Source organism: Micromesistius poutassou, assembly GCF_964030765.1.
Source record: "Micromesistius poutassou genome assembly, chromosome: 12".
Taxonomy (NCBI): domain Eukaryota; kingdom Metazoa; phylum Chordata; class Actinopteri; order Gadiformes; family Gadidae; genus Micromesistius; species Micromesistius poutassou.
The window spans coordinates 6,225,272-6,252,205 of record NC_140282.1 but is presented as its reverse complement, the minus strand read 5'-3'; the positions used below and the strand labels follow the sequence as shown (position 1 = coordinate 6,252,205).

Here is a 26,934-nt window from a genome sequence, read left to right as displayed (position 1 = left end):
GTTAGTTTCACATAAAGCAGGAATTAGTGGGGAGCAGCCTTGTCCTATCAGGTTATTGATCCTTCAGTAGTTGAAACTAACATGAGGATGTGTGAATAACGACAAGTCTAGGTCTACTACTTTTAGCGCAAACCTACAATAAATAATAGGAGGCTGGTTATTGTATCCTATAACCTAGTCAACAAAAAGCTTTTCCTACGGTTAAGTTAAGCGCACCTTTATTGTGAGTCAAGATCAGTGGCGGTTCTAGGGGGGGGCCAGGGGGGGCCAGTGCCCCCGTAACTCTGAGTCCGGCCCCCCTGTGGCCCCCCCGAATGAGCCAACCCCGCCCCCCCCCCCCTCAACAATTTAGTTTGTGCCCCTCTAACAGAAAAGCCGGCCCCATCTCGGCCCCCCCATTAAAACCGGTCTAGAATCGCCACTGGTCAAGATTAATTATGTTAAAAGATTACAATACTGTCTCGGTTACTGAACCTCAAGGCGGCGCGTCTTGTACACAGGCATGTGATGGGCTCCTGCAAAAGGCAAATTTCAAGTTGATCGGCCAAACAACGATCATGTGTTTATGGCATATATCAGCAGATAATGATCGGTGCCCAATCAATCGGTGCACCTCTACTAACTATTGATGCAGGTTTTCCATTTACTTTTGTCTGTTTTGAGCAACAACAAAAAATAACACACCTTTGGCATATTTTTCTACTTTGAAAAACAAGAAAAATGTCAAAACAAAAAAAAGCCCTTGCATTGATATTTTTAAGAAATGCCAGCATGGTGGTGAGATGAAAGATGGGGGTGATGGTGGGAACGCTGGCACTGCTGAGAGGGCAAGGGGGTAGGCCTATAGGCTCAGCTCTCATCGGGATATGCAGGGGCCACCTTGTCACAGAGACGGACCACAGATAATTGGCTCTTTTTGGGGTGGCTTTGCTGCCATCCTTCCGTTCGAGTTTGAGGCACAATGGACAGCAGCTCGGGCTATTCTGCTCAGGGACATCTTGAATGCTTAAGGTTTATAAACAGCACAGGCATGCAATGCTAAACAAAAATAGCACAATGTTTCCTATCCCTATACATCATTGTAAATCACATTAGCCATTCAAATACTGGCGTTTTCATATGGACATGTAGAGATTTAAAAAATTATATATTCTGGACTGTTCCCAAAACTAGACTACTAGAGAATAACAGGGAAGGCCAGCTGGATTACAATGAAACACAAATGTGTTTAAAATCCCATGGACAAGACAGTATTTGTATAGCTTATAGTGCATTTTGACCCAAATCCACTTATATACATGTGACATGGGCCACTGTATTATCCAGTGGCGATCAGCTCATCTCTGTAAGTTTGGCTGCACTGTAATCCCTTTGGTAATAACTTTAGTATGGGAGGAAAAGTACACAAAAATGTGGTCACTAAAAATAAAGAAATACAGCTGGACCGGATGTGGAGTGCAATCCTGTTGCAAGATAAAAACCAACTGTGCTCTACAGATTAAGGCAAAATAACGACAACAAAAAAAAATTCAGCATGTCATGGTTCAGGAAATTAGAAGGAAGAAATATAGAAGTTTTTTACAAATTCAAATGCCTTTCAGAACAGATTTTTGTTTACAATGGCCTCAAAGACAAACTGGGGATTATAGTATGTCTTTGACAGAGGCTGGGGTTATTACACTAGGGATTCAGACATTATTTTATCATCCTTACAGTTGCTCACTTATAGTCGGGTGGAGAATGCCAAGCCAAAGGATGAGATACCATAAATAAAAGGTTTAGACTTTCACTTGTTGATTAATATTTGTAGAGTCCTCAAGTCCTCAGCCATTTTCCATTAGCCATTATCAGCGCAAATGATGCGCTGAAAACCTAGACACAAACATCTGAATACAACAATGCACCGGTTACATAACAATCTGTGAAACTATGCTCAATTAAAATGGCTGGCTGCACAATGTTTTTCATATATTTATTGAGCCTGGCATCTGGAGGCTAGTGACTAGCTATTATTTTATCAGAAACAAATGGATGTTCTTGCTTAAAAACAACTATACAGAGGGAAAATTATATGATGCTATTCTCGTGGACTGAGATGAGACAGGGCTAAAATTATATATATATCTACTGGTGCAGGCCTACAAGGTGTCCAGAGTCTAAAATAGTCTCTTTGGGATTCTACACAAGGGCCTCCCCCCTGACACTGCCACGTCTATTGGACTGTTCACTGACACCATCAAAATCAGTTAAAAAATTATCAAAACATTACAAACAAAAAAAGGCCCAAAGAGCCCCAGGCTACTGGTGTTATAAGATTTCCTCATCTGAAAAATGTGAATATGAAAATTGGTAACGGAAAATAAATTACGATGAATTAAGATTCTGACCGTCTCAGCATTAAAATAGGAACTGAACACTGTTCCACACACTGCTGGTGTGTATTTGAGGCATGCTTTTGAGATGTGTTGAAAAGACACTTTTAGAAGGCAGCATGGAGAATGAAACCGTGCCATTGATACAAAGTCGGAGCCAAGTGTAAACAAAGCAGGCTGGGGTCATGAAGCAGGCGGCCTCAGAGGCCCCGATTGTACACAGCTTTTCTGCACAGTTTCTTAGGAAGAGAACCACTGGCCAGGACCCTGATGAACACTGTTAGCTTGTAAAGCTAAAGTCAGAGAGCAGCTGTGATGAATTGTTAACATATCAAACATCTCTGGATGCACCGACAGCTGCTTCATGAAATACAGTGACTGATCCTCTCACTGGCTCAGGGGTATTTAATTTCATCTTGGGTGTGCGTTTTAAGACACCAGCTTGGGACTGTCTACGAAACAAATACAGAAATATAAATGCTTTTTCTCCCTCGAGGAAATTGCCCTTTAATGCAACAACGATGTCAGCAAACGTTTAATATTGAATGGTATTTTATGGTTATGTAACTAACTGGTTAATTATGCGTTAATTATGAGTATTGTGCCAGAATGAATAATACAAGCAGAATGTGCGCCACATTTTTCTGGACACTGAAAGAGCAAATTACTAGATATTTTTCACACTTCTGAATTGTATGCAGACAAAAGACACACACACACACACACACACACACACACACACACACACACACACACACACACACACACACACACACACACACACACACACACACACACACACACACACACACACACACACACACACACACACACCTCCCCCGAACGTGTTAGTAAAATGAAACCGTACTTCCTTCTCAGTGACCTTTGCGCTATGTGCCTATTAACCTTTCACTGCGCCCGTCGCGTGATAAGCCTCAGTGTAACCTGTTTCAACATGTGGCTCCCAGGGCAGCATCGAGCTCAAGGATGGGTGCCAAAGAACACTGCTGGCCTCTGGTGTAAAATAAAACAACAGATCATCGTGATAAGGGGGCCGGGTGTGCGGAGATGCCCTTGGGGGACTGGAAAACAGCAGAATCCAACATGTGGTGCAGGTGTTCTTGCCCCAACTAGACCCCTGACATTTTCACTATTCTCCTCCACAGGTGTAAGTCAGGTGATGGTTTTCTGACTGAGCACTCCGTTAGTTGAGTTGAGGGAGAGAAACACACAGAGAGACTACGTGAGAGGGTGAGAAAGTGAAAGAGTGTGATAGGGAGAGCGAGGCTGTGAGAAAGATTGGCTGTAGAAATGCTAATTGGTCTAACTATAGTGGCTACTTCCCATAACCTAAGAATTTCTCAACTGTACTGCAAGAGTATGATAGTCGCAATAGCACTTTCCTCTCTGCTAAGCTAATGGAATTCACATTGCTATGGAACACTAAATTATTCATACATCTATGTATAATTCTGTGTATAATAGTGTGTTTGTAATAACCCTACTTATACAACCAATCCACCACCAACAATCCAGCACATACAAAAAGTTGCCCCAGGCTATACAAATGCTGGTAATGTAGGTTTCAGTTACACAGCTGATTGCCTTGACTCGACAACAGCAAGCAGGATGCTAATAATGTATGTACTTTGCAACGGATTGGGGTCAGGTGGGGAAAAGAGGTGACCACTGTCAGAGCAGCTTGGAGATATTTCTGCACTTTGATAATGATTTCCACTTTTTCAAGGAGTTTGGGTTGCTATAGTTCATAAACATTGAACCACAGAGGGATATTTTGTGGCCTTGTAAAAAAGAAAATCTGATTGAGAACACAGTTTCTTTACTGCAGAAAATAAACTAAGATATACCTTTGGATGTGCAGTACCTTCATAAATAAAGATTGAACAAGCCTCAAGTTTAAGTAACTGAAACATATTTGTTTCATCAGGTCCAAGGCCTTACCAATAAAAAAAATTGGTAACCATTTCCAAAAGCACAAATTCGCTATATATTAAACACCCCATTTAATGAACATGCATATTTACTACTGCAGGTGGATATCCTGCATAAGGCCATATGTTGATTTGGAAATTGACAGCTCATTTGCTGACTCCTATAAAACAACATGCTGTTGCATTTTTAATTACCTCTGGTCTATCGCACACTCGACTGTGCATTGCAGTGCAAAAGGAAAATTATATCTTAACAAATGTGTTCATATACAGCCATAACAGCACATTAATTACAAATCAATTAATATTCATGAAAAGTGTCAGAAAATGGGAGAGAAGGATGTATAGACAAATCAATTGGGGCACATATTTAAACAATGTATGGAATTGGCTGACAGAAACTTAAAAATGCCTCTCAATTTGTATTTCTCGAAAGGAGATCCTGCCTGACTGAGCAATGCTCAAAGGTAACGCAAGCTCAGTTGCCTGGGGCAACCAGATCTGGGGCACTGTCCACAATTTTGCACGGTTTGGTTGCCACTGTTGGCAACTTTACGTTCCCATCAAGATTAGGGAATCAGAATAAATTAAAGTGAGATTAAATGCATCCATTGTTTATGTATTATGTATTTCTTATATATATTGCCAATAGTTTCTTTACAAATTAGGAACAATTAATCCATAAATGCATATTTGTATATTACAAAGTTATTTCCCTCTACATTTGACAGACTCCTAATGCAATATGAATGTAAAGGAATTGGAAACTGCATAATAGAACATGCATTGTATAAATAAGAATAGCACTATTTTTGGTAATAGCTTCACCAAAGTTCCACACATTTCTTAAAAGAATAAGATGAAAAAACGATATTCCTCCCCCGATCATAAGAGTATTATAAGGGACTGAAGTACAGCTGTATCTGAACTAGGGATGCACGATAACTTTTTGTTTTAACCGATACCCGATAACTTTCAGCTCCTAAAGGCCGATACCGATACCCGATAACACACACACATATACATATATATGATCATGACCTAAGATCATGACATTGTCGCGCAGACATCAGTAGAATCAACGGGGGGTTTAGGGGGGCTGGCTTGCAAGGGACAGGATATGACGTAGGGTCGAGGTTCACAGTATGGCCCCTGTCACTCAGGTGTGTTTTGGTCTGACCGCAGACAGCAACGGAGGCAGAATGGGCAGAACTCATCGCGATCATCTTAAATGTTGCTGCAGCGATGCATCATATATTCCGTTGCATCCACAACATCTGCATCAATCGATGAAAGATTGGAGCATGAGTTACAGACAAATAGAAGAAGCGACGAATAAGAAAGGCGTCGCGAACGACTGCGTTACCGGAGGAAGAGGGCGTCTTCTTTTGCTTCATTTCACATCTAACAAACACTGGGACAAATGTAGTTGATATCTATGTTTAACTGAGAAAACAGGGAGTGGAAGGCCGGGACCCTATAATGTTCAGCTAACTGTTGTCAATTACCGGTAATAAGTGTTACGAGAGTAGCGTATGTGTGTGCGCGGGAATGGCAGTGCGTGTGTGAGTCAGTGGACGAGTGAGGAGAGCGAGCGGTAGCGTGTGTCGGTTTAGTGAAGTGATAAATGAGTCTGGTTGTGTCTGTGCAAACATGTATTGTAACGTTAGTGAAACTAAGAATAAAATACCCAGCCTGTCAATCATCGGCGGCCGCTTCATTCCGACCATATTCCGACCTATAAGCAGACCCACTGCCGGTCAAAGTGAAGGGTGGTACCCCCGAGAGAACATCGATGCTGTGCTCCTCGACTACAGTCTGGGAGCCGACAGCAGGAAAGGTATAACATAATAATAATAAAAAACATTTTCTATATCCGTGTGCAGTTATGAACTCATGTATTGTAATTGATTGTATGATGTGTACTTTTAGGGTTACGATAAGACCTTTAATTTAGCGTTAGTGGGAGCAGGGCACTGAAATTATATAGGCTATGTTATCGAGGCTATTCGTCATGATATCGGACTTATCGGAATGACGTAATAATTTCTGTTATGGCCCGATAATAATCGTGCACCCCTAATCTGAACATTCAAAAATGCAACAGTTCCCCTAAGTGCAAAGAGGAAATAACTGATCAGATAAATGCTAATGCATCTATCCAGAAGTTCCCTAATTTTCAAGGATACCAACAGTAGTCCAAATTCAGCTTGCACCAAGGCTACATGAATTAGAGATCTTTGTGTTTGTGAAAGGTACTGACCTTTAAAACATTCACCAAGAAGCTGGTAACTAGCTGGACATGCTGTTGAACAAGGGCCCAGCAGGTCGTCCCAGCACCCAACACTGGTCTCTGCCCACAGCCTCTTTGTTCTATCTGTTAAACAGACAAGGGAGATTAGATTAGATTGGTGATTAGTTTGGTGATGTGTGATCAATTGGTCAATTATAAACAGTACAATACAACAATCCTTAAATCTAACCCAGTTAATCTGCTTGATTTGCACCAAACAAGTAGTAATTTCAATACATTAAAAAAATTATTGCTATTGATCTAGCATATATAAATTACCAGCAGTGATTCAAATATACAATGGTGCATGCATAAGAAAACAAGAATAAGGCAACAATCACATGCATAAGTGGTCTGCAATGAAAAGGAAAAAGGCAAGCTTTGATTGTCACTTGTTATGAATTTTAAAATCCTTGGATATATTGGATTGTGGATCATTTACAAGCCTTCCTCCTACTGTTTATATAACTATCTCACATGGAATGTGAAGTACTACGGATAAAGGGTGAATAAAGTTGTTAAATTAAGTGACAATTTAAGTGTAATAATTAAGAATTGTTATAGAGTGGATTTTGGAATCATAGAAAGCCTCTCATGCTGGCATAAATCTGCCAGTGTCATCATTAGGAATAAACAAAAGCTGTAGGGTTGCACATTTAATGACTACACAGTTTGATATTTTTGAAGCCAAAGTTTAAGGGAGTGACTTTGATTAATTGACATGTACACAAGGCCATTTGGCTGAATTGATACTCCTGTACCGTAGCCAATCTGCTCTTTGAGTAAGTTGCCCATTCATTCGACAAATACCTAAACCTATGAGAAACGGTGTCAAGTAGAAAAAACGAAAACGAAAAAAAAAACGATGGATGGCCCTCGGCAGCTAAGCAGCTTTTCAACAAAAATGTTTTATTGCAAAACAAAAATGAATGATGTAAATGCATTTTGATTGAGGCATATTTATACCCTAAGATCAATAGTTAATTGACTGAAAAGGCACTGAATCCACAATAAGTGTTGTGAAAACCAAAAAAGTATTTGTAATTGCAGCGTTGATTAATTTATAGTCCTTCCTTAAGCAAGGGCACTAATGTGGTGATAATCCATCACAGCCAATGTGCATGGAGTGACATAGAGGGGATACTTTACACAGCAATTCATTTCTCCAATATAAGCTTCCAAACAGCTCCAGTTAAAAAGAGGCTGCTAAACTAAAAACTGTGCTACATCACAACCTCAGACAACGTATTGATCTCTCTATGAAATAGTGTTATTGACAAAGCACTAAAATGAAATATTATAGTTTATTGCAACTGGAATCACAGAAGTGTTCGCCTGATCGACTGCAGTTTCTCACACTAATGGAGATTGAGGACGTAGGAGTTAGGTGACGATGAATGCACAGCTGGGGAGATTGTATTTGTCTATTCATGTTAAAAATTGCTTATTAGCATTTGCATGACAGTGACAAACATAGTTTCTAAGATTCCAACAAAAGAATTAAAAAAATGGCAATTGCATCATACATCATACATAATTTCAAAACCATAAGATCAAAACCATTCTGGGTCATTCCATAAGGAAAGCTGCTGGACAGCAAAATACTAAACAATATACCAGCTTTGTCCTTCATTCAAACTTTTCCACAATTGATCAGGTTTGAAACGAGAGCAATTTAACTAGGCTGTAAAGCCTAGAAATCCTTTAGTGCACAGCTAATTAGAAAGCGGCTTGTCTAGTTAGCTAGGAACGATTGGCTTTTAGGTCATTCTGCACCATCAAGCCCAGCTCCATTTGATCAAATGATTGGCAACATTTCAACATAGAGCAGCATTTGATGACCCACTGCTTCTCCCGTGCACTGATGTAGGGTGGTTAACTTAGAAGTGTCGTTTTATTGTCCCTCGTCGTCATTTAGTCCCTGATAAAGCATTGCACCAATGACATAAAAACCTCTGTGTATCGCTGATGTCAGACGTAAATCTCCCCTTCAGATGCTTCCATTTTTCCAACCATTGAACCATCAAAGCAGACTGAAGTAATTACAAACTTTATATCAGATAGTTAGAATCAACATTCTTTTAACTGTGAGCTTAATAGTGTATCCCATGGGAATAAGAGGCTGTTGACTGGAGGACAACCCTCACTCACACACACACACACACACACACACACACACACACACACACACACACACACACACACACACACACACACACACACACACACACACACACACACACACACACACACACACACACACACACACGGATGTAAACCACTTTGGTTGGCTTCAGGTTAGCGCAGAGAATTTATACACTTGTTGATATGGTGCGGTTTAAAAAAGGAGCATACATGTCTCATACAATTAGACAACATTTTGACTTTTGTTCCACTGATTCTATATTCTCCCATCTTGACATAAAGATAAAAGGGAAGGAACTGGCTAGAGGTTCAGTGAGCATACTGTAAAACCAACAGGGTGCCATCCATCACAGCATAAATATTGTGGAACATCATAACATGATCTACAGCCTTACAATGCATTGAAACCTGAAGTCTTCAGGGGTTGGAAAAGAGGTGAATCTCACACTGTTATAATAATAATAATAATAAATTTTATTTCTAATGCACCTCTCATCAAAGAGATCTCAAAGTGCTACAAGGTTAAAAAGTTAAAAGCAAGGTAAAGAAAACAAAAGCATACTCAATAAAGATTAGCAGCCATAGGCCTTTCTGAATAAAAAGGTTTTCAGGCCTATTTTAAAAGAGTCCAGGTTCTGAATGGCCCTCATCTGGATTGGGAGACTGGTCCATAGGCGTGGTGCGGCCGAGCAGAAAGCTCTGTCTCCCATGGTGGAGAGCCTAGTGCTCGGGATTTGGAGGAGCAGGGTGTTTGTGGATCTGAGAGTGCGGGTAGTGGACTGTAGGGTGATGAGTTCTTGAAGGTAGGTAGGTACGTGTCCATGGATGCATTATGGTGCATCCATCGTTATGGTGATCATTGGTGAGTGTCGTTCTTAAATCAATAATTTAAACAAACATAAGCACAACTCTGACAGAAATGAAACACCTAAAAGGGCATTAAAAGTTATACAATCACATCCAACCTCTCTACAACCCAAAATAATATCTCTGCTGAGACTCCCACTAGTTTCTTAGCCTGTGGGTTCTTGGGTTGATGTTTGAGGCAGGGGTACAGCAACCAGCTGGAAGGAAGAAGCAGAATAGCCTGTGGCGGGTCACTCCTGCTTGATCTGCGTCATGCCTGCTATCTGAGCACTCCCTGAGCGACGTGACACCCCCTCTGGGTGTCTCACAGGGCAAACATCTGGAGAGCAGCCCAGCATGCAATGGGGAGCCGCCCCACACCCACACACGGAAGTTTTGGGAAAAGACCAAGCCGCTTAATAAAGAAGGGAACAGAGCATAAGGCTAGATTAGACTTGAATGAACAGGAAGCTAAGCTACACTCAGACACACTTAAGGGGGATTAGCTCCAGTCTTCCATTAGTTGTGCACTGAGAAGAAACCATCTTGGCCATTACTTAAAACAAATCTGCCCTAACCTTGCATATGAATCATGAACATGGACTTCACAACTCTCTCCCGCGAATACATACTAAGTATTACGCAGAGGACATTACTTTTTGGACGGTATTAGACCATTAAATATTCTGGACACTTCTCATTTGCTGCCATTCTGACACAAATAGTTATCTATCAGGACTTGGAGCCAGTGTGTGGTGAAAAGAGAGATGGAGACCCATCTGGTGATCATTCATAATGCATTCATTTTCCTTTGGGAATTTAATGACTGGCCAAACATGCTCACAGTGCCCATGCTGCCAGGGTGCCAGTAATCACTGACCATCTGATGCACAAAACACTGTCCAAGAATCTTGAGTTTAAAAATTGAAGGAACAAATAAACTGCAAATTATGCTCAGATTTGTCCATGCTCGTCTATAATTTTTTAGAAACCCTGATCATGTGTGCACAAGATTTGTGTCACACAAACTTTGAATTCAGATATTAAGTCAAAACCACTACAACCGAGAAAGTTATTTAACAAAGTATGGTTTTATTTGTCCAACTAAAAACATAAATCCTGCATTCTATTTGGTAATGGTCGTACACAGGCCATTACATACACTCATTCTCAGTCAGTCATTCTCACACAAACACCAGATTCTGAACCAATATCCCCTAGTGGGAACAGCTCAAGACCAGAAGGAAAAACAATCTTGATACCAAAGAGAACCACTGAGGCAACAATCACTCCTCTATCTCAGTGACAGCAGCCAGATATATACACTCTACACCCAGGGGTACTATGAATATATGTACACCAATCACTTCCCACACAAAAACTGTAGCTGTCATTTTCATAGGGAAATAAACACATGGTTAAACAGCTGAAAATTCTTGCCTGGAAGAAAATCCATGACACAGAGGACTTCCACTAGAGAAAGTAGGGTATTCACTAGGCTGGATTTGCTCTGGTTTGTGGCTTTGGTTCATTTGTAACCAAGCCATACGAGAAATATGCAACGAAAGAAAGGCTTACCCTCCTTTCCAGTGTTGTCTGGCTCCATATTAGCAGAGATAAATGCTTTGAAGCGCTCATCAGTCAGCCAGGTCAAACCCGTTAGGGCAAACTTGAACACACACAAGCCTCGAATCTAAATTATAAATGGGTAAAACGTGCAGAGAAAGAAGAAAAGACATGTGCAACATGAACACTAGGAAAGACACAATATTCCATCTGGCATCTGCTAAAGGTGGCAAAGCAAGTGCTTTTTCTAGGCTAATATCCATTACGCATACCCTAGCATAGGTTCAATAATACATGCAGTTAATTGAGTCTCCTGCTCATTGTAGATTAGAAAAAGCCTGCCAATGTGGCCATCACTGGTATGGGTTAGCAACATTTATCCTGGTTTATTCCAAGAAAGAATTCCATTGTGGGGGGAAAAATGAACTATTCTATCATTTAACAAATATCAACTAAGATAAAAGCAACATAGTTGCTTTTATCAGTTTGATGCATTTGTCCAAAGAAGATAACACCTTTTGTACAGCCACACCATAAATTGTTGAGGCCCAAGCAGAGACACCGGACATGTGCAAGTAAAGCACCATCCAACTAAGCAGTACTGAATGTTTCTGCACATAGGAATAGTCTGTGAATTTACCAAACAAAGACACCATTACTTTTCCAACTTTTCACAGAGTGACTGCTGTGGCTCTCACAAGTGTTCAGGAGCATAGTCACAGTTTAAATTCAGACTTTGCATACAGGCTATGCTTCCTTAAAAAAAAAAGAGTGTTGGTGTCTTTCTGGTCGGTTGGTCAATAGGCACCTCGACCAACCTTTCATAAGGAAAAAGGCGCTTTTTAATCCATTACTTTCGGGGATGGGAGGGTGAAATGCAGACTTAATTTTTGAGTGACAGGCTATATTTTATTAGCCAGGCATTGCCAGTCAAATTGCAAACTGCCATTAAACTGCAAACTGCCAAACCATTAGTCCGGAACCTCTGTTAATTTTTCGATATTTAAGGGGCGTCACCAACGGGCGCAGACCAAAATGCCTCTGGACGCAATTGGATAGGCCTAAAATCATAGCAACAAAATGGGTGATGCAACAGTGTTCAACGAAAGCATTTGTAAACAGATAAAATGCTTTCGGCAGAAAAGAGCTTCTCAACAAAAGCTCTATGTGCAGTTATTTGTTCTTCTTTTAGTGGAAATACACCATCTAGTTTGTTAAATACATTCAATGGCGGAATCAACAGACCATCTACATCAGCAGCATCCATCTTTGTTGTTGAAAATGACGATGCTCTTCACCCCTCCCCTGCATCATCATAGTATTTATCCCACCTTATATTAGATAAACGGTTTGTTGTCTTGTTCCCAGGCTAATATTGTATTATAAATAGCATAATTGTGTGATACAATTTTAATTCATGGCTCTGTAGTTTCTGATTTAATAATCATATTGTTTAATCAACTATAAGACGTATAGAACACTGCTATTTGTAACTTACTGAACATTTACTCTTCTCCAAACAATTAATTTTGTTCATGTTGTCTGCAATAATCCTTCAACTTTCGTGTTTAATGCTCGATAGGTTTGAATGTGATCTGAATTGGCCCGAATCGCTGCGGCATCCATTGAGACCTATTATATTAATCACAGAATAAAATCTAAAATCAAATCTTATGACGTACTTTCTTTATCTACTACGCAAAGCTGCCCGGCATGACGCTACATGACTCCTCTGGTGTGCGACCCGCTTTACATTGAAGCTCTGCCGTCACAGAGTCAGACTCGGACAAAGCGTGGATCTGAAAGTTTCCCACTGACTTTCTCCAAACAGCAGTTACATGATATTTAGGCTAGCAGGTAGAGTAGAGTGCAGAGTGGAGTTGGTCAGATTTCCATCGACCAAGATATTATTTGTTTTACTACAGCCCTACCATAAAGTATGCAAGTACTTTGGCTTTTTGGTTGATGTTCAAAAGGCAAAGTGCAATTTCATACATTTATAATGTAAAATATGTATAATGTATGGATTCAATCTCTGATCTCCCTGTTATACACACATAAACAATATATTCTAAAGTAAGTAGCCTATTTAATTTGCTGAGCTGTTGGCAGGTAAAAAAAATCATGGAGGTGCAATAAGTGCCAAAAAAATAAGTTTGGTAATAAATGTGGTATGGGTTTGTTCTTTTACTCTGCAGTCATGTCATTTTGTTCCAACGACCTCACCAAACGTATTTAGCAAAATAAGGATGCTGCCTGCTTTAGCCTTATCTCCAAAATTAAAGCTGTTGGCAATTCTAACAGTAACTGTATTATAGCCCAGTTTCTGAATTAATTGGTGTTGTTCTGCCATGGAGGAAGGGAAACGATGATGGACATGGCAAAAAAAAGACAGGGAGGCACTTGGGAGGCTAGGCGGGAACACAGTGACTGAGGAACTTGGAACTCATGGATCCTCTGTCTCACTCAGGCTTCGCTCTCCATACAGACAGGAGAGAAAAACAGTGACGAGGTTGGCAGGATGGGAAGCTGCATCTTCTAGCTTGCAAGAGGAAGACAAGATGAAAGTATTAAAGGCTTGGAACAAATGGAGTTTCGGCAGCTGTCAAGAGTCTGCGGAGATCTCTGGGGTGAACTCTGGGCTTACATCCGTGTGGACTAAACCTACAGACTTGAAAAACCTAGACGGTTCCAGAAGCACCTTATTGAAGCACATCAATAAAAAGCAAGGTGTGATTGTAATCGGCTCCCAAATAACAGCTGAACCACTAATAAGAAAATCTTCAGTATGAACTGAATATTAACAAAAACAGCTTATATCCCACATGAATGCATCTTTTTAGCAGGCGGGAAAATCGTTGGATGTATTGACATCACTGATAGAGCAGTTTGAAGTGTGCGCTTTAGAGCGGGCACTTTCAATAATAGTCTGAATAATAGACTATTAAAATAATTGAGTTGAGAAGAGTTGCAGCCCTAACACCCAAATACAAACACACGCACAAACACACTAGATGACACAAAACCAATGACTTGAATCTTGTACAGCGAGTCACAGTATTTCCGTAGAGAAGCTTTGAACTAGTTCAGGCGCCTGGCAACATTGATGTGAGGTCTGGGGGGAAGATGGCTGTACCGAGGCTGCCTCCCACATTGAGACAAGGCTCGCATCCCCACAAGCCGCTTAGATCTCTGAAAAGGCCACCGACTAGTTTGGAATTTTAAACAGCCAAAACCACCAGATTAAAAAGGAATGCGGGGAACCTTCCAAAGACTTTTGATGGTATATATGCACCACCCACACTGGTAATCATTCAAATGAAATAGGCGTATATATCATTAAACAATAACTTCTCCCTTTCTCAAATGGACATTCATTTACTAAATCAGCCTTTTCCAAACTTAGGGTTGTGACCCGTTTGTATTGGAGTAAAATGCATAACAATGCTATGATATGCAAATTTAATTTGCTAATTCAATAAGATTTGTTTTTGCTACGCTGGTCTGTTCAGCCCAGATGCTGTGTGCGGAGCCATTTCAAGTGGATCGCAAACATGGAAGAAAATAAAAAAGATATCTATATAATAGAAATATCCTTAGGAATCATTGCATTGACAACTGCACAGCCACAGAGTTTACATCTCAGTCGGGCTAGTCCTACTGAGATGTAAACTCTTGTTGTTTCAATGCGACTTTAATCATCTGATCACGCCAGGAAGCATTAGCTGTCAGTTCTGGACAGTTCCAGATCGCATCTTGCTCATATTGTGATATAATGAGCTAGACCACATCCCGAGGTCATAAGGCTTGCATCTGATCGGATTGATAAGGTGTGTGGACACAGCAATCTGGGCACAATTTGGACAGACTACATCATTAAAATAACGCCCTTTGCCTTAGGGGTGGGAAAAAAAATAGATTCTTCGATGCATTGCGATTCTCTCTAGAACGATTCCGTCTCGATGCAGAAAAATTAATAATCTGAAACAAATAGAATTTTAAAAATATATATATACTGTATATATATATATTTATATTTTTTTTCAGGACTCACATGTCGACCGGCAACTTTTTTTCCACATCCCTATGCTCACTGACGCCCATTCATGGCGGGCTTGTACAACCCAAATGCATTTTGGCAGACTGACTCTGTACAACAAAGTACTTTTAACAAATTATAATGGTTACGGATGTTTAAGTGAAGCCAGGATTGATTGGTACGATGGGTTGATCACGCAGACCATTACAGTACCTTTAAGAATTTTCAGTGCAACACTAGAAATTAACTTGTTGGGAACAATGTCTGGACCCAAAAAATTCAAATACAAAATAACAAGTTACGCATGGTCGTTTAATAATGTCTTAATTCACTAGGGTCAAGAATTAAGTTTGATATCAAGTGCTGGAATCTTGCCAGCAACAAGAATAAACATGTCAGGTGTGCCCACACTCAAAGTCTATTGCAATATCTTCTGCAGTTCCCTTAAGGCTGCTACACACTGGCCCACCCGTTGGCCATCTGAAACGTTTAGGGAGATATTTTCTGTGTGTTCAGCTGTGTTGGAAGCTTTTGGAACCGCATGGACACTAGTGTCTAGTCCGATTCAACATGCAAAGTCTGAGAGTGGTGGCGTCTGAAGTGTCTGGCCTCAGATTGGTTGTGTGCTTCTAGCACAGCCATTGGTTTGAGTCTGATCGGTGTGTAGGCCCCTTTACACTGGCTGCCCAATTGACAATGGGTGTGCCCTTACCAAGATCATCTGGACACTGTTTCACTTTTCAATGTATTTGCATGGAAATGAAGCACTGCATCGCTTATCTTGACCGAATTAATTTCTGAGTAGCATGCCCAATGATAGTCTGGCCCTACCAGATGCCATTCACAAACTCCTCAAAAAGACATCCAAAAGCAAGCCAATACGTAATGATGAGCAACCAATGCATAATTCTTAGATTATTTGAGTGTTTTACAATGTCCATGTATTTATTCAATGACATGGAGGCACCTTTTAGTATTATAAGTTTCGAAAAACTACAACTACAAGTAGTATTAAGTCTTGTAGGGCTAAAAGTGGACCGACAGGCGGAGTTAGGTGCAACAAGTCATTTTCTTTATGGTAGTCTAAAGAGAGAGGGGAATTACAGGTTTCAACAAGACAGACTCTGCTCTTACAATATCACATTGCTGACAGGGATTTGCCAGCACTGAATAAGGACCAAGGGTGGAGCGGACAGTGCAGAGAACCACCTTGACAGAGGTACAGCAAAGACCCCTTATTTCAACTTCCTCAGAGAGCCCAAGAATGTACAGAGGATGGCAAATCCCCTTCCACATTTGACCAAAAATAGGCAACCCAAGGATTTACTGCAGGCACAGACAGGGCCAGCATTTGTGATGAGGCAGTAAAGGTGTAAACGAAATGAGACGACACAATTACCCTCACACAAATTTAATAAATGAGTGATGAGTGGCAGTGACCAGGGAAACACTGATACCTCATTACTATCAGCATGTACACACAGGAGCATCTGGTGGGTTATTGCATGTGTCGCTGCTCCACTCAGTACAGATGCACTATAATATCATATTTTATTATAAGAGCAGAAAAATGGATATGAATTTGTGTACAGACAAACAAGTCCTAATAATTGTCAATAATTAGAATTGTTAAAGTCTGCAAAATAAAATAGTAAATGCAACATAATGCCAATGCCAATAGGTATATTCAAAAAGGTCGGTACTGGCAAGTAAAGCAATGCATATGAAATAGGGATGCACCGAAATGAAAATTCTTGGCCGAAACCGAAAATGAGGAAACCAAGGCCGAAAACCGAAACACCGAAATAAATTATTATGCCAATTATTAGTAGGCCTACCATTGCATTTATAGCTATGACTGTGTACTAACCTCACTAAAATCAAGGCATTGCAATTCAAAGAATAAATCAATTACAATTATTAAAAGTATAAAAATATTTATTTAGCACTGAAAAAACAACACCGTTTTCCGTTTTGCACTTTGCAGACGGTCCCTAAGCTCGCGGATGATAGCCGACAGCTCATAGAAGCTGTCGGCACTTTGCAGACGGTCCCTAAACTCGCGGCTGATAGCCGACAGCTCATAGAAGCTGTCTCATAGCGAGCCGTCGCTAAAGACGGCTCGTTTGGATGAAAACAAGGTTGTAGCTGGTTCTCTAGATTACTACATTTAGTCTTTTTCAGATATATGGAAATATGCCCACACCGCAGACATGTTGGCGCAGAGGCGCTTATCCAGACAAACGTGTGCTGGCCGCGGTTTTTGTTTGCGTCATCGCAATTTCCTGTTTCGGCCGTGTTGTTTCGGCGATAAAAGTGTTTCGGCCAAAAGCCGAAAATGCGCTTTTGGGCCATTTTCGGCTGAAAATTTTCGGTGGCCGAAATTTCGGTGCATCCCTAATATAAAATGCAGTTAGGTAATACCTTATACAAGTTATTATATAAATTAGCTGCCAAAAATAAAAAATCTATAATATTTCATAATCTTTTGGTCTGATGGAACAATTAAAATATTATTATCAAGGTCGACAGTATGATAAATGCAAGAGTAAGTGGGAAGTTATAGTATCCTAAAACAAGACAAGACATGGATTTTTGGGGATCAGTGGGGAGCCAATAAAAGAAAGATATGTGATCACCTCAGTGTAAAATCTAAGGTTTGAGTCAGTTGCACACCTTTCCCACTATTAAATGGCCTCATGCTACTTTCTAGACATAACAAACAGAAGAATCAAATATTTATAGCCTCAACTAAAACGTTCTGGTAAAGACCAGAATACAACGTCATTTGCATCTTCCTTCCATTCATTATATTTACAGTACACCATAACCTTAAATGTACATGACATTACACCAATTTGCAGATGCTTCTAACCAGAAATTACCAAAATCTAAATTGCAATAAACCCTTTTAAAAAAATAAATAGATAATACATTCTGATGGCCAACCAATCAAATCAAGCCAGTGAAAACAAACACAATTGCCCTCATAGGACTTGAAGGAAATGAAGGAATGAATGAAGGAAAAATGGCGTCAAAAGTGCCTGCAGGCAGCACTGTAATAAACCCAGAGTGATGCTGCGCAGAGATTAGCAGCCCTAAAAGACGGCTGTGGAGAACCCGGGGGAAAGGACACAGGAGGTTGAGCCAAGCACGGTATCTGGTATGGTATCAGTTATTCAGATAGCATGAGGACGACATCCTCAATTCTTCATTAGCCCTTTGGCTAGGCTTTATTTTTATTAATTACGGTAATCGTTCGGGAATGGATGGATTACTTTTAGAATTAGAAAATGATGTATGGCTATGGCCTTATATTATAGCCTCTTGGCATTTAACATGATCTGTTTTTTTAGGTTGTGCAAAAATATAGACAATTGGAGAGCAAAAAGTTAAACAGAATAACTTTGGACACTTCAAGACAATCAAGCAAAGTGTTAATAATTTGTGTTTAAGACTATGCCTCATGAACAATTGATTGACGTGTTGAATTGGATGGAAATGGAAAGCTAAAATAATTTGGACCTTTCTCTTTGAATGGCATGTTGCAGGAGAGACTATGACAAAAGACAATCCAAGCATGCTAAAGCAGCAGCACATGAAAAACCTGTGTTGGTGAAATGAAGCATACATGCATATAATGCATAATTGGATGTGCCGATTCACACAATGAATGGCATGGATAATGGCTACTGTAACCTCAGCTGTAGCTTGGAAGTGACTTGACTGAGGGATGTCTCCTGTCCATTTATAATTTTTGTTATTATTACTTTTTTCACTGTGTGTGCTTGTGCTTGTAAAAATCTGCTATAGATACAGGTAAACTCACATCCCTAGTATCCATTTGTTTTATCGTCTGGTCGATTTAGGCCATTCTCTTTTGTAGTGGAAGGGGTTGGTATTTAACCAAGAGAATGGGTGAAGGGAGCCTGGGTCGGATTTGGCTTTCAGATAGGTAAATATTAGTTGTCTGGGTGCGTGCTTTTGAAGTGGCTACACTGCCTGGATGACCGAACAAGAGGTTGCATGACCAGACAAGCAGAGTCCAAGCAGTTGCCAACTGGCAACATTGAGTGCAGAGCTGAAAGGCCAAATGTTATTTGGCTACAAACTTCAGTCAGTGTGTTCACATGACACTCAAGAAAATCTAATTATTGGGTTAGTCTGACTATGATTGGATTATTAAGATGCATGTATACACCTCAGTCTGACTAAAATCGAATCGAATCAGACTTCTCATAGTCGGATTAAGACATCGATTTTTCGATTGATAGTTGCATTAAGCGTGCATGTTTATGCTCAATTGAATTGGAATTGGATTTTGCGTTCTGCGCATGCTCGAGATCTTTTCTGGGGGCCGTGAGCCAGAAGTAGAAGGAGACGGCAGTCGTGTTGTTGTCGCCTTCGGAAAACGAGAAACGGCGATTTATTTAAAAAGGTGGCGCAGAAGATGGAGGAAGCGTGTGTCGTGCCAATGTAGTTACCCCCTATAAGAAGTGTATCATCATCAACATGCATTCAATACACACTACACTTCGATTTCACCCAAGGCTGAATTAAAAGTACATGATTTTCTAAATTTACAATACTGATAAAGCCTCACATGCTATGAAAATATATTAGAAAAGGGACCTTGCTAGACAAATATTGGCTTGTCAGATATTAAATCACAAAGCCATAGGATGATTTTTTTCCTGTTAAGCTATCCAACAGCATGCACACATGTGTGCAATTGAAGTTGGTCAGTTGGCAACAATGGATGGTTATAGAGTACAAGCTCCCTGGTGAGAATTTTTAATTTAACCATCTATAAAAGATTTTTACTTAAGGAATGTAAAAAAAAAGACAAATTTAAAGTTCCAAGTTGTGTTGACAAAGAAGCATTTGACTGTAAGGAAAAGTAGCCAGACAAGGAGGCAGAACTGGCATACCATTGGCGGTAACACAAATGTCGGGTAAAAAAGTGATTATAGTTGTGATGCAACTCACAACCTACAGGATTTATAGGAGAACATTCAATGGCAATTTTCCACGATAACGAAAGGAGACTATAAACTCAATGCTTTATGTGGGGGTGGCAAAGGGCCTTTATGCCAAGGGCTCCAACAGAAAGACTACTGTGCTCTGAAGTGGTAGGATGGGGTAGTCGCCTGCTCACATTAACTCAGGCCACTGGAGCCACTTCAATGCTCTGAAAGCTAGCAGCAAAATTTATGTGTCAGCTAAACAAAGCACAGCAAGACCAAAGGATGACTATTTTAAATAATTGAGCATTCAACTTTAAATGGCTTTAAGGAAAAAAAAATGTTTCTTGCAACAAATTGCCAGAAATAAAATGGCTAGAATATTTGTATGCAACTTGTCAAAATGGTAGTTTTGGAAAACATAAGAAAGTGAGGGGAAAATAAACCATAACGCGATATGTGATAAGACCCAGTGCATTTCATTACTTTTAGCTTTGGTGTACTGGTTAAAACAGTGACAGTATATTGTGATACAGGCATAATCCAATTGATGTACTACAAATAAATAAATTACCGTAAATCCTCTAATATTGGCCTGTATTCCATTAGCGGCCGGGTCTCTAACATTCGCCGGTCTCGCTGTTGGCGGAGGTAAATAAAGGCCGGTCTCTAATAGAAGCCGGGGCTATTATTAGAACCAACGTTTTTCTTTCAATCACCTCGCTCTTGACAAGCACGTGAGACTTCAGCAGTGTTTGGAATAACACCATTTAAAAGAACGGCGTTAGGTAACGCCGTTATTTTTTCAGTAACGGGGTAATCTAACTAATTACTGTTTCCGTCATTACAACACCGTTATCGTTACTGAACGTTTAATGCGGTGCGTTACTATGAATTGATTGAATAAACTGCGTAATCCGAACGCACCCCTGGCTCCATACACAAACTGCTAATGAGGAGACCGGGTGGGTTAACAACGAGATAAGTGATTATGATTGGCTAAGGCAGAGTCATGTTTCATGGTAGCCAATCGGAGCCAATGTTTTTACACACAAGCCAGGCCACGTGCACCACACACACTAAACAGATTCGAAGAAGCAGTAGAGATGGCGAGTCCAGAGCAATCCGATGAAAAGTTGGCATTTTCAAGATTTTTATGGTTTTTAACTTCAATGTGTTCACAATGCACTACCAGTATGTCTGCTACGTTTTTGTTAATTTAGCCTAAATTACCGGTATTTGTTGTTAATGTTCTGTATGCATACCATATGCTATGGTAACTGTACTTTTTCAATAAATTAACCTAGTATTTTATAGGTTCAAATAGACACAAAATCCCATTATTATTCATTCTACTGGTAGTCTGTTTTGCTCAAATAGAAATAGAGGCCTGCCTCTAATTCTGGCCTCCTTCCAATAAAGGCCTGGGCCGTGATGCGCTTGAGTAAAATAAAGGCCCAGGCCTATATTAGAGGATTTACGGTACTTATTTGAGGGGGTTGACAGCTAGTTGCTGCCACTACAAAAAAAAGTATAGAAACAAACATGGATGCGTCTCAATAATGCTTTTTTTGCACATACATCAACCATGTCTTAGGAAAGGTACACTTTGAAGAAATGCCATACTTTACTACTGCAGAAAAATAGGCATCTATACTTCACAAGCTGAGAAATTTGACTTGACAAGTAGTACTACATTTAGGCTACAATTACTCAAACATAGGCTTCAAACGGTCTTTTACAGTTTCAATACCCTAAAACAGTGCAGGGCTTGTTGCATTAGCCCTTTATGAGGCACCGCGGGGTGAACTAGGCTTAGCACTACTCAGCCTGTATGAGAGACAAAGGCCCCAGCATGAGCCAACTCAAGCCGCTGAAGAAGTCTGCTAGATTACTAGCCCAATACAAACAATCTACACGTAACTGGAGTAATGATTAAGCAGTAAGCACAGAGAAAATTCCTGCAGTATGGATGGAAAGGTTGTGTCCTCATAACTGTAGTTCATAAAAATAAATAAAAAATAAATAGATGAGTCTTATGACTCATCTAGTCACACCATTGCAAGGAATACTAAATTTGAACCAACTGAAACATTCAATTCCTATTAGGGCGGTCTAGCGGTTAAGAGGCTGGATCAATAATCAGAGGATTATAGGTTTGAATCCCACCCAAGACGCCGATGAGGTGCCCTTGAGCAAGGCACTAGGAATACCCCCCTTGGCTCCCCGAGCACCCAACTGTGTGGCTGCACGTTGCTCCGAGTGTAGTACTAATAATAGTAGTACTCGCTGATGGGTTAAATGCAGGGAAAAAAATCTCCAAGGGGATTAATAAAGGTTAGATTATTAAATACTGTGTTTTAAATTAAAACATTTTGAACATCAGAAAATGAAACATTTTGCATCTACTAAACACTGCAAATATTTTGTATTTTGAACGTTAAAATTGAACTAAACTTAAGATAAGAAAATTGTCAACATTGTAATGGTTCAAAGAACACGAAGCAGCATGTTTAGGCTAACCATTGCCACGTAGCTTTGCTGGGCACAATGAAAAGCAAAAAAAGCAATATAAAGAGGATTTTCTGTTCAAATACCTAGCAGGGGGGCAAGCAGCAGTTTAGATTGGCCATCTGCTTTGCTTGACAGACAATTCACTGCAGATAAGCCCCCTTCTTCTGCCACCGGAAGATTCTAACACAGGCCACTCAAGAAACCAATACAAAGCTGGAACAAAGTAAAACAAGTGTCAAAAACTGTATAGCAGAAAAGGCTATAAGCAATACTTACAAATATGTTACTACATAATTTTTTGTATTATGATTAGAAAGCGTTTCATGACTGACGGCATTTCTACACTTCAATGACGCAATCCAAATAGAAAGAAGGATCAGAAATGATACACTTAAACACTGTTGCTTAAAGGTCTCATTCCACCGTTTTTTCATTAATTTTGCGGTGGTCACTAGTAGCAATAAATGCCCTGTGAGTCGGTTTTGGTGAAAATAATGCTCTGGTGCTCCTGTTTCACACTGTTCTAGTGTGATAGTGGAGGTGGGCGGGGAAGAACGACCCGATTTTGGCTCTTATTCATGAGATTCAAATGCCTCGCCTCTGATTGGCTAACAGCACTGTCCATCACAGAAAGGAGCTCCCGGACTCCGGCGGTGCACTCCTAACGGCTCTTCTGTCGCGGTCGAGCCGTGGTCGTGGCTCTTCTTTCTATATTCAATCGCCGTGCCCACGGGAGTGCACCGCCGGAGTCCGCGAGCATGGAGTCCGCATGGCCGCCGGGAGACCGCGACTGCGGGGACTGGCTGCCGTGCACCGCGCCCGGGAGCTCAGCTCCAGCCGCCGTGGTGCCCTGAGGCGGCTCTTCTTTCTGTATTCAATCGCCGTGCCCGAGCCGCGTAAATGTTGAAATAGTGGTAATGTCCGATCCAACCATTGTTTCTTGGTCAAGAGACGCAACGTTGCGTCTTGTTACAGCCATAAATAGCACAGGCACAAACTCAATGCCGTCTTCCCGTGGGCCGTCACAAGCCAAGGTTGTGCGAGGCCATGAATACCAACTGACGTCAGTTGGTGAGGCTTTTCGAATCCGCTCGTATGTGCGTCTATTTTCTTACATTTGCTAATGCAGGCAATCGAGGTAGGAACGTTTTCACGTTCAGCATGCATATCTAACTCTGAGTGACCTATCGTATTTCAAAAGGAGGAGTAATAAACGTTATTCTGTGGAATGAGACCTTTAAGCAGCAACTATTAGCACTAGCTCAATCTCGACTCCTTCAGAATTTCTGTGGGTGGTTACGAACCAACCAAGTGAGTAGGCCCATGAATAATAATTTGACAACACTACGTAGCAGTGTCACCTTATCCAGATTGGCTAATTTTTTCTGCCTTTTTCCTTTCATTGGCTATTGCATACAGCAGACAAACTGCATATATTTCAAACTTACCACAGGTCACAAACTTATTCTGACCTATGTTATTTAACAAACAATAGGAAAAATTGGATTTTAATGGCATGGGATCTTTAATTATTGGCAGTTTGTCTTGTTCAGTACTCCTGGAAGACCATCAGGAGTGTCAAACAACAATCAGCCAAGACCCATGTCTCTAAAGATTAATTAAATAAAGCTCTATAAATAAAATACCCCCAAAAATATGAAAGCCTAACGACCTGATTCTGCTACGTTACGGATGGCCGATGCTACTAACATATTTCCCGGGTCAGTTTCTCAAAAGATATAGAGCATTTGCTCGAGATGAACTAATTAGCCTATGCACATTACATTTTTAATAGATAGCAAGGGCAAATGTACAAGATTGGGGCTTGCTTAACAGCACAAACGTGCGACGCTATGAAACGTCGCCACAGGGCAATTGCTTTTCCAGGGGATGGATAATCATTATTTTCTGCAATCTTAAAACAACTTAGCACTCTTTAACAACCGCAGCAAAACAGCTACATAAGATTAAAGGATTCAAAGGTTTAATGCATTGGCCCGATGGAAGAGGCAAGGAACAGGCTGGATGCACGGACTACAATCACCAGCTAACATGAGCGAATAACAATGATAAGGAGCCAACTGATGCCACGACTTTCTCTTCATGGAGACATAAACACAAGGTTGGTCATGCAAGATTCATCTTGCTATAGTTGATTTCAGTTGGCAGACAGGCATGACTTTACAAAACTCACAGTATCGTAACCGGAGCGTTTGATTATATCCGAACGTGGGGAGCTGGTAGATCGATTTTGACGGATCTTAGCAGAATATACATTACAACTGATAAATAACATTAAACTCACACACGTTTAAAAAAATCGGCAATTTAGTCTGACTTCACCTTAAAATAATAACCTTTTTGATGAGAGGAAAACGTATTATGATTATTTTTCCAAATAATGTATAGCTATACAAAAAAAGAAGAAAGATTAAGTACCAAATGATTTTCTCTTTATAAGACAGCTACCAACCCAGAAGAACGACAGTTCCTACTGCGGCCAAATAGATGGGTTGATCGCGGGCACTCGAGCGGGACCCCGAGATTGCTGGGTCAAACGCGGACGAAGCAATGAAAATGCAGTGGGTTTAGATTAACGCATTTATAGTAGAATAAATGTATGCAATTATATGTGTCGTTTATGTATGCATGGTGTCGCGGCATTCAATTGAACAGTTATTGCCGTTTTTAAAATACGAAAAGAAGATTGACAGAGCTCTGTATTAAAAAACGATAATTTTAAAATGTATTGTTGTATAATTGCTGTACAATATAACGCTCCACTCCGTCCCAATAACATCGCAGAGAGAATGGTGAGACAAAGTTATTAGTGTTTGGTTATAAAGTCCAATAAAAAACTAATTCTTGAAAATAACTGAGGTTGTGCCACAAATGCTTGGAAAGCAAATGCATTTATTCCTTGGCTTGATACAAAACTCCAGGCAAGATGCGACCGACCTCAAAACAGTCAGATGCATGAGAAAGATGCAAGATGACAAGTAATAACTTCACAATGAAAGTACACAACACATTGTGATCCATAAGTCACAATATCTCACAATTGACGATACATAGAGAGACGTGCGTCCTTTTAAAACTAAAATGAAAAATATTCTATATCGCTAGTGTCTGCAAACGCTATCCTTGGGGAGCAAATCAGCCAACAGGAGGACTTTAGTAAGATACAATGTTAGCATGCAAGCTAACATGAGTACACATTCCTCAGTCAACAGCACTATTTTAAGCTCCTCCGAATTCAACGTGATTTCGTGCAATGACATGTTCGTGGTTGACTAGGTTTTACGATGTTATCTGTGGCTGACAGATGATATAGTGAATTGTAAGTATTGCTGTGATTGAATTGAACAAATATAAGCTAGCGTTACACAGGCGACAGGACAAGAGGAGTGAACAAAACAAGACATTTCATAACTTTACTCACTTAAAGAAAAAAAATCCAGCGAAGAGCCGCCAAGAATGACTTGCTTTGGGCCACTAAGTTTATACTGCTGACGATTTCTCTCAGAATGTCTCCTCTTGTGTTCACCAGCTTGTACACGTTGCTGCCACAACAGTGAGTGTGACCACACACAAGAGGAGCCTCTCGCTGCTCTTTCTCAATCATCGCGAGATAATACGAGAGGGTGGGTGCATTGAGAAACCAATGAAACAGGTTGTCACTATTTTGTCTATGCCATTGGTTCTCAAACGGTGGTACGCGTACCACTGGTGGTACGCGATGTGCTTTTTAGAGGTACGCAGAGGAATCCCCCCCCCCTTATCTTATCTTCTCTTATCTTCTTATCTTAAGAAGATAAGAAGATGTTGTCAGGGTTTGTTGTTTGAAAGATAGAAAAAACCACTGGAACTCGACATCATCATCAAAGTGAAGGTGTGCATAGCAAGAATTAGGCCTACCTGCTCATATTAGCTGCTTTCACATATGACCTCCGTCTTTTGTCCGCATTTGTGGAGCAGGAGGTTCGATCGTGAGGGTCATTCACACTTATTCACACTTGATGCCCGATATGCGGAGATCGGTGTCAGTAGAATCTCCGGCTGCTTAAGGGGGGCGGGCTTGCAAGGGGCGGCATAGGACGTAGGGTCGCAAGAGGTGGGATCGGCTTTGTTTTTGTTTGACCGCAGACAGCACGCAGGCAAAACGGGCAGAACTCATCACGATCATGTTAAATGTTGCTGCAGCGATGCATATATTCCGTTGCATCCACAACATCTGCATCAA

The 26,934-nt window shown here is 40.5% G+C and overlaps 1 protein-coding gene across 1 annotated transcript in view; it reads right to left on the bottom strand.

Moving 5' to 3' along the window:
• Positions 1-26,257, bottom strand: part of glceb (glucuronic acid epimerase b) — a 44,713-nt gene extending 18,456 nt beyond the window's left edge. Inside the window, exons 1-2 of the mRNA XM_084476674.1 lie at positions 26,134-26,257; positions 6,588-6,701 (exon numbers count right to left, since the gene is read on the bottom strand). The gene's annotated coding sequence lies outside the window, so the exon portion shown is untranslated. The remainder of the gene's footprint in view (positions 1-6,587; positions 6,702-26,133) is intronic.
• Between the last annotated feature and the right edge of the window lie 677 nt (positions 26,258-26,934).